Below are 9,672 nucleotides of genomic sequence, written 5' to 3' on the forward strand. Positions count from 1 at the left end.
AGAGATTGAAAGAATTCGTTTCTCTATGCAACCACGGCAGCCCAGATGAAAATATGCTCAGAAATGGAGGGAGGGAACAGTACCAACGAGGGATGAGTAGCAGGTGAAACTGATGGAGTATGTAGAATTCACAAACCTAACTCGTAGAATAAGAGAACAGGAAGAAAGAATTTTCAGAGAAGATTGGAAAATGCTTGTAGAATATCTGAAGAATTATTGCAAACAGGTTAAAAGGTTAGCAGGGTTAGAGTAATTTCAGGAGTATCATTTAAGCAAAGGTATACTAATGAGAAAGGGGGAAAATATGGAGTAATCAGAATGTGCAGTAGTAATGGATAATTAAAAATGAACCATGTAAGGGGGAAAGGGAATTTGATGACTAATCAATGGTTGTATTGGTTAATGTTTGGTGTGAAAATTTGGAAAAAAAATTAAATAAAATTTTAAAATAGATAAAACAGCTGTAGTCAGTCCAGTCCCTGTCCTATATTGACGACGTACTGGGATCCTGACAGAGCAAGTGAAAACAATCCCCCATGGCAAGATGGAGAACACTGCGCCCAACCTTCTCCAGGACCACAGCATTGCTGCCTGAAGTGAAAAAACTAGGAGGTGACTGGCCATGGGTCCAAATGAGTTTGGGAATAGGAAGAACCAGTGGGTGGTAGTTCCAGTCTCTTTGGGTTTGGGGGGAGTTATTGTTTTGTTTTTTACCTTTGTTGCAGGTGGTGGGGGAGAGAGAGCATTAGGATGGTGACTTGAGTAGAGCTCCTATCAACTGAACCAAGTTTGTCCAGCTGGAGAATCTCCCCCACCCCCAAAGACTGCCCACAGCTGGCCATGCCTCTCATGTCCCATTTGAGTCTCCGGCAATGATAGCTTCCTATGGCCAGAGCGCTAACCCTTGAAAAAGTGTACCCAGAAGTCATAGAGGAGGGAACACCTGTGTGCAGCTTATTTGTGCTAGATTTCCTCCCCGCTCCCTTATTTTCTGTTACGCGAAACCAGTGGCGTTATCTGCTGAGTTCATACAAAACAATAGCTGGGAAGAAGAAGCAATAGCAAGCGAAGAAATGAGACAAGCCACCTGTTATGTACTGAGTTGATCCAAAATTCAGCAGTCTGATTGGTCCTGGAACAATAGGATTCAGAATGCAGCAGTCTGATTGGTCCACAGGAGCCAGCCACCCAATCCAGCTCCAGGTGGAAGTGAATCCGCAACCTGATTGGCCTACAGGAGAATCCTGGAATTAGCCAATCACGTGGGGCCCATTGTGTAAATAATGTACAGTGGTACCTCGGGTTACATACGCTTCAGGTTACACACGCTTCAGGTTACAGAACTTTGCTTCAGGATGAGAACAGAAATCGTGCTCCGGCAGCGCAGCAGCAGCGGGAGGCCCCATTAGCTAAAGTGGTGCTTCAGGTTAATAACAATTTCAGGTTAAGTATGGACCTCCGGAACCAATTAAGTGCTTAACCTGAGGTACCACTGTATACAAAGCAGACATTCTGGGGGAACTTCCATTCCTCCTCACCATTATGAGCTGAATAAAGAGCATGAAATCCATTCTCGACTCCAAGTATATTTCACCACCCCTGTAACAAGACACCTGAAGCAAATAATTGATGATGACATATATGGCAGAGGGAAGGACATTCCCGAGTGCAGAGGCAATGGTAGAAAATATCTAGGTTTAGAGGGGTTGGAGCACTGTCTTGTGATACTAGACCTCCAGCTGAGTTCTATGGAGCCAATAATTTTGCACAAGTGTCCTAGGGATGGAAATCGGCTACTCATATCACGTTGCCCCTTCGCTAGGGTAGCTGCACTTTCCCTTGTCGCTGAAGGACTCCATTCTTTATTTAAGGATTGTAGGATTAGGTGATTTGCAAACATTGGCAGAGAGCTGGGGCAACGATGCCTCTTTGCATTAAGGAATCCTGCCAAAACTATGCGTTTACTTAAGAATAAATCAACGTTTGCCCTTGGGCCTTTCATTTGCTGCTCATGTCATATGCTGAAGAATATTGCCTTCCACTTTGGTAAACATACCATGTTTGGTATGTGGGCGGACTAGTTCAACCTCCAGGGCATCTGAGGATGAAATATATCCATATAGTGTTTTTCAGTTCCCCACTTTCCTGAGCAAGAAGAAATTCCGAGGGGATGCAGACCAGTGATGGGCGAGGCCTCCTGGCTCAAACTGGAATTTTTCACAAATAAAACCAAGCTGTTTCCTCCAAAGCCAGGGAAGAGATCATCTTATTTCTGAACCAATCCGTATTCAGATTTGAAGCCACTCCCCAGCACTGAGAGTCCCCACATCCCTGCTTTCCCTCTCGATCTACTCCTTCCAACACCACTTTCTTGAGTCTGCTGGACTGGGGAATCTCAGACCTGGGGGCCAAATGTGGTCATCCAGGCCTCTCCATTTGGTTCTCGAGACTCTTCCCAGGCCACAACCCTTTCCCAGCGACACTCCTGCCCCCATCTCCAGTTGCCAAACTAAAAGCACCCCATGAATAATAGAGACCAGTCCTTTAGTACCTCTAATTCAACACAATAGATTCGAAATTAGTCAGAGATCTACTAATCTTAACACCCAAGAGGTGTCGAGCAATACATCCCATCAACTTTTATAAATGTTGCTATGGAAAGAAATGAATAAATTTAAAATTACCATAGGAGTTTGCAGTTGGATTTGTTGATAATATCTGTTGTGCTTTGTGCGATGGGTTTATATATCTCCCCCCCCCCCAAGATATTAAGAGCCCACAAGAGGAGTTCTGTTGTTTCCCTGTAAACAAAAGCACAAAGCACTCACTTCATAATTAAATATTTTCAGTTTGGGCTTTGTCTTTCCCCTCTGATGCTCTGTTGCCATAGAGACATTCAAACCTTGTGTCCCACAAAATGCAAACTCCATATGGAGCTCTTCTGAAATAATGCAAAGGAATTTTCTGTGTTACATCAAGCTGACTAAAAATAAAGGAAGCAGTTTGTCTCTGAATACCAGCTGCTGACATTCACAGAAGGTGGAAGTGCTCTTGTGCTAGAATCCTGCCTATCAACAACTGCCCATCGATGATGCCACCGCTTGAAGCCCAGACGATCGTCACCCACCGAGGGGCATTCCATTGTCGCCGTTTGCAGTTCGGGGTGAGTGTGGCTCCTGGCATCTTCCAAAGCCTTATGGAGCGTCTCCTGCAAGGGCTTCCGGGCGTGGTACCATATTTTGATGACGTCTTGGTGTCTGCAGACTCACACCAGCAGCTGTTCGAGCGCCTCCGTGCCGTGCTGACCAGGTTCCAGGAGGCCGGGCTCAAGGTAAAGAGGGAGAAGTGCCAGATCGCCATTCCACAGGTAGAGTTCCTGGGCTATCTTATCGATGCCTCCGGTCTTCATCCAACCACATCCAAGATCCGCGCTATCCAGCAGGCCCCCACCCCAAAGAACAAAACGGAGTTGCAGGCGTTCCTGGGACTGCTGAACTTTTATAACAGGTTCCTGCCCCACAAAGCCACGGTGGCTGAGCCCCTTCACCGACTCCTCAGCACGAAGACAGACGGGCAAATAATAATAATAATAATAATAATAATAATAATAATAGCCATCACAAGATGAAAGTTGAAAACATCTTTTTTAATAATTCCAGTAATTTAGCTTTAGTATATATAATGGGACATGAATCCAATATCTCCATTCAGACCAGGGCTGTCCATAGTTTTTAGCCTGGTAATGAGTTGTACTGTAATTCAGCAACTTCTCTTTCAAGTGTATTTCTAAAATTCTTCTGCAATAAGACAGCTACTTTAAGATCTTGTATAGAATGCAGTTAGAAGCTAATTTTGGTCATCTATCCCTTTAAGAATCCCTTGCCCTTCCCTGTGGAACCAACTGGCCATAACAGTCCTCAACAGTTATAAGGCTGAAGTATCTGACGAAGTGTGTATTACACACGAAAGCTCATACCTTGAAAACTTATATTGAGTTGATCTTTAAGGTGCCACTGGAATTATTAAAAAAGATTTTTTCATCTTGTTGTTTATTTTGACTATGACAGATCAACATGGCCTTCCACCTGAATCTGGTGTCATTCGTAGTTGACCTCTCCCACGCACACTGTCATAGGCGACTTATTCCAGTTTTCAACTTCAGCTTTTGATCTCAAAACGTTCTGTTTATCACAGTTGATTCCTCTGTTCGTCTTTATTGGAATCGGAGGGACCGGCCTGTGCACCATGCGCCTTGCTCTTCGCAACCCTGATCTCAGGTAAGTGCCACCCCTCAGGGCAGGATCAGCCCTTGGCATGGTGCTGACAACTGCCATCCCCGCAAAACCACGTCACATGCTCCCTGCCTCCCAGTGGCCCCTGGGTGTCCTTCACTGATGGATGCCAGGCAGCGCTTTTGAATGGGACCTCAGCTGGACTCCCATCCGTGGCAGCTGCCTACCACTTTACGCAACTCAGAATTAGCCCCAGGGATCCGTGGCCTGAGAGGATGGGAGTGAGCTTGGCTTCTTTTCAGAAGCGATACTGCCACTGAAGAGCGTCTGGGGACCCAGTGGCAGGGACTGGTGGCCTGGCTGGGCCAGGCTGATAAGCACCCTTCCAAGCTCCTTGGGGGCAGAGCTTTTGTCATCCTAAAGCGCCACCTGTGGCCTGCTGTGCTCCAGAGGTAGAATAATAATAATAATAATAGTTATAAAACAAATTATAAAACCACAGTAAAACATGAGCGTCAGCTTCTTAGCTTTAGAGTAAGAAAACCAACCATATAAGCATTGCCATTCCTCAGCCAAGTTGTATCCAAGGAATTGCAGTGAGCGGTGCAGCATAGCTAAAAGGGTATTTGGGAAGAGTGTAAAGCAGCGCCCAGATATCTGAAGAGCAAATGAATCAGGGAGCTATAGTTTGGGTCTTTGGGTTTGATGCTTTTGTAACTGGATCTGTAATGGCTTTTAGTCAAATACAATGATTGATTGACTGACTGACTGACTGACTGATTGGTGAAAAAGTGCTTTTTTACTGAGATGCTAACTTTCTCTCTGCATGCCATTCCTTGAACAGCAAAGATAAGGCTTGCTTTCATTGCTCTGTTCATTTGTGCATTTGACTAGTGTTATGTGGAGGGAAATGCAGCCCCTGGGCTGAAAAATGTCCCCCTCCTGCCCCCTTGGGTGTCCGGTGTGGCCTTCACAGATATAGACACAGCTTGGGGGAGGGTATTTTGGCTGCTGAGCTGTGCCCCTCCCCCCATTGTGAGGGCTGAGGGTGTGATGGTGATGCCTCCCCATCTGCTGCCATTGTCTGTGGGTTGACTGTGATGCCACAAAAACATTTGGCAGCTGAGTTGCCCTCTCCAGAGAGAAATGGGCAGCTCAGTGGCACTCAGCCCTGGTGGTCTCCTGCCCCGTGGCAGCATGCTGACAAGCGGAAGGAGGCAATCGCCTGGTGCTGGGATGCTGTGGAGCGAGGAGAAGGCAAGTACAAAGTTTACTTGCTGGTGGGATCGCTACCTGAAGGCGACGGATATTCAGCTCTGAAGCTGGTTGATGTCTGGCAATGGACCTGGCGAGGCTGCAGCTGGTGGGTGGTTGTTGGAAGAGTTTGCGTTCAGGCGAGTGGATGCCGTGAGGCTACGCTGGCTGAGATGGATGCAAAGGGGTTTGGAAGCCTTGTTTGTTAACAGGCAGCCAAACAGAGGAGGAGTCTGGGGGGACGCTGTTGGATGGGGGCCATCCCACTCACCTGTTTGCCTTTGCCTTACAGGAGCCAGTGAGGTTTGTCCGGAGCCGGTGAGGTTTTCCCCAAGTCCAAAGTCATGAAGAGAACCGCAGGACATCCCTATTTACGTTGGAGAAATGAACGTGAAATACTGGGAACGAACAATGGACAAGGCCGTGGCCGTACCTGAGAGAAGGAACTTTGAAGGAAGACTGCATGCGAACATCTGCTGCATTGCAAGTGATGGGGCAGTGGGGAGAGAGAAGAAAATGAGGGAGGAAACATTAGGCCACGTTAGGCGCACCGTCCATTGGAAGTGCTATGAAGACGCTTTGAACAGGAATGGCTTCTCCTCAGGGATTCTCGGAACTGTAGGTGGTTAAGGGAACAGAAAGTTGTTAGGCGGGTTAGGCTTAGGCTTAGGGTAGGGGTAGAGGTAGTGTTAGGAGTAGGGTTGAGTTGAGTTGGGGTAGGGTTAGGGTTAGGGTTCCCTTCTTGTCAGGGAACTCTGGAAATTGTCGCTGTAGTTAAGGGTTAGCGTTAGGGTTAGAGTTAGGGTTAGCGTCAGGGGTAGGGGTAGAGTTCCCTTTTTGCCAGGGAACTCTGGGAATTGTAGCTCTGGGAGGGGAACGGGGTCTCCTAACAACTCTCTGCCCCCTTTTCAAACTATAGCTCCCAGATTCTTTGGGGGAAGAAGCCATGAGTGTTTAAAGTGGCTTCATAGCACATGAAATGGTGTGGATGTGGCCCTGGCCTCCCTCACCCCACTGCCCCTTATTGTTGAGGAATCAAAAAGATTTCCCCATGCAAATCTCTCGGAAACAATGTATTTCATCTGGAAAACTATTTAATAAAGATTACTTTTTATTAAAACCTTTGAATGTGTTTGAACTGTTGGTGTTAAGTTGCGGGTGAACGTATCAGACGACACAGCGATTCTTCAAACAGCTCTTGTTTATTCACAGGCCAGAACAGAACTGAACTGAAGGGTTCAGTCAGCCTGCTTATATAGAGCTCCAGTACAACATTACTGTAACAACTTTCTAAAACTATCCAATCACTGAACGTCACTTTCATTCCCTTAGTTGCATAACTATCTACAGTATCCCCCTGCTGGCCCAGGGGGAGAACTTCAGTACATAACACCCCTCCCCACCGAGATAAGGCGTTAGTTACAATCGTAATGGTTTCCTTATATACAGCACTACACGTAATGGTTCAATTAGGCACAAAAGCATATCGGTTACATTTCACATACTTCCACATACTTAGACCAACAGTGTTACATGCCCAGCAACATAGTTCTTTAAATAAGTTGGGCGCTTGGAAACTCTGCCAGACCACAGGGGACCGGTACCCAAGTGCGGGGGACCGTCCAATTCTTGCTGAGGCTGTGGCGTTGAAACCAAGTCCCCTGGATCCGCTGCTGTGGGTGGAACCTCCACAAGTGGAGTTGGCGGAATGTCAGGCCCGGCAGTGGTCTGAGTCTGTGGGAAGTCCGGCAGACCCTCTGAAGTGGCTTGGTTTGGCTCCACCCCCACAGTTTGTGAGAGAGGTGTAGGTGGAGCCTCACCATCTGTAAGTGTCTGTTCCGGAGCCACGAGCGCAGTTGGGGGCACCACGGTAGTGTCCAAGTCCCCAACCCTGTGCCTAAGCTGGTCTATGTGCCGGCGCCACAAGCGTCTGTCTTCGAGCGCCACCTGATATGAGCGAGGTCCAGTGACTCCCACTACTGTGGCTGGCACCCAAGGAATGCCCCCCACAAAGTTCCTGCAAAGTCCTGGTTTCCTGGAACAAATGACTGTGGCGCGTTGGCACAGCCTGGGGGTTCGGCCACGGCAAAGTCTGGGTGCAGCCGGTCGAGCAGGGACCTGAGGCGGCAGCCCATAAGCAGTTCGGCAGGACTCCGCCTTGTGGCCGCATGAGGTGGTGATGTGCTGCACGAACAAGTATTCAGCAACCCGCTCGTGCCAGTCTCCCCGGTCCAGGTGCGCCAGTGCCTCTTTTGCCGAGTGCACCATTCTCTCTGCTTGCCCGTTGCTGGATGGATGAAATGGTGCCGTTAGGGCATGGTGGATGCCCAGTCCCAAAAGGTACCGCTCAAAAGTGCCTGAGGTGAACTGCGGACCGTTGTCAGAGACAAGGACATAAGGACATCCATGAGTGGCAAAGAGGCCTCGCAGCACCCGGATGATGGCCTCGGTAGTGGTGGAGGGCATCAGGGCCACTTCCAGCCATTTGGAATAGGCATCCACCACTACCATAAAGGTCTGGCCGCGAAAGGGGCCTGTCAGATCGATGTGCACCCTTGACCAGGATGTCTTGGGCATCTCCCAGGTGTGTCCCTTAGCTGCCGGTGGTGCAGGCCTCGATTCTTGGCACGCTTGACAGGCGGAAACCCAGGCAGTGATGGCATCATCCATGTTAGGCCACCAGATGTAACACCGAGCCAATGCCTTCATTTTGACGATTCCCGGGTGGCCAATGTGCAGAGCCTCAAGGACACGTTGACTGAGTCTTTGGGGAATTACGACGCGGTCTCCCCACAGCAGACAGCCGCGATGAGCCGAGAGTTCATGTTGTCTGGTTGCAAATGGCTGGAACTCCAATACAAAAGGCCCTTGTGGCCACCCCCAGTTGAGCACACGGCTGATGGTGCGATCCTGAGCAGATGCGGAGGCTACAGTGGCAGCTGATACAGGCACTGCCGGAAGATCCTCAATCAGGAGGAGCGATGAAGCAGAAGCCGTGTCTTCCACAAACACTGGAAGAGGGCAACGTCTGAGGGCGTCGGCATGGTCCATCGATTTCCCCGGGCGATGGGCGAGCCAGTAGTGTTAAGCAGCCAGGAAAACAGCCCATCGCAGCATGTGCGGCGAGAGGACCGGTGGAGTTGGTCAATCACCAACGAGGAGGCCCAGGAGCGGCTTGTGGTCGGTGATGAGGTCAAAAGTCCTGCCGTAGAGGTATTCATGGAACCTCTTCACTCCGGCCACAAGTGCCAATGCCTCCTTGTCGAGCTGGCTGTAATTCCGTTCAGTCGGAGATAGCATCCTGGAAAAGTAGGCGAGCGGTGCGTCTCTTCCGTCTGGGAAACGGTGACTAAGGACAGCGCCAATGCCAAAAGGTGAGGCTTCGCAGGCAAGGACCAGCGGCCTGGCTTCACTATACTGTACCAGCACACTGTCCGATGAAAGGAGAGCCTTGACCGCGTTGAAGGCCGCCGTCTCCTGATGACCCCAGGACCAAGGTTACAATGCTGTAACCTTGATAGGCACGCTTCCTAGGCACGCTTCCCATAGGCATTTGGTTGTCTACAGGGAAACACCTGAAGCTGGACTGGAAAGGCCATTAGCTTTTCTTATGATTTTCCACCCACCCCTCCTGTTATGAGTGGGGGTTACAGCTCAGTGACAGAGCAGTTGCACAGCGCAGAGCAGAAGTCTAGTGTCTGGATCAAGGGAAGTACAGTGGTACCTTGGTTCCCAAACTTAATCCATTCCGGAAGTCCATTCCAAAACCAAAGCGTTCCAAAACCAAGACGTGCTTTCCCATAGAAAGTAATACAAAATGCTTTACAGACTTATAAAAACAACCCCTAAAGCAGCAACTTAACATGAATTTTACTACCTAACGAGACCACCGATCCATAAAATGAAAGCAATAAACAATGTACTGTAATCACACAATCAGTCAGTAGCTGAACTGGGTTACAAAAACAAAAAGAGCTGCCAAAACAAAAATGCAAGGTAAATAGCAAAATCAGACGGACCTCAGCGTAACACTTAAAACAGAAGTCTTGCCCTCAGAACAGAAATGTGGCACTCAAACTGGAAGCATAATACTCAAAACGGAGCATGTTTGGCTTCCGAAAAAAGTTTGCAAACCACAACACTTACTTCTGGGTTTGCAGTGTTTGGGTTCCAAGTTGTTTGAGTA

The 9,672-nt window shown here is 48.6% G+C and overlaps 1 long non-coding RNA gene across 2 annotated transcripts; it reads left to right on the plus strand.

The window, feature by feature from the left end:
* Positions 1-3,754: 3,754 nt before the first annotated feature.
* Positions 3,755-6,610, plus strand: LOC310693989. 2 transcript variants are annotated; one of them, XR_014519456.1, is made up of 2 exons: positions 3,755-4,277; positions 5,790-6,610. It is a non-coding gene; the product is annotated as an uncharacterized lncRNA (long non-coding RNA). The 2 variants fall into 2 exon arrangements; XR_014519457.1 differs by lacking the exon at positions 3,755-4,277 and adding an exon at positions 5,365-5,595.
* Positions 6,611-9,672: the final 3,062 nt, after the last annotated feature.

Source organism: Podarcis liolepis (assembly GCF_965112155.1).
Source record: "Podarcis liolepis genome assembly, chromosome: 15".
Classification (NCBI taxonomy): domain Eukaryota; kingdom Metazoa; phylum Chordata; class Lepidosauria; order Squamata; family Lacertidae; genus Podarcis; species Podarcis liolepis.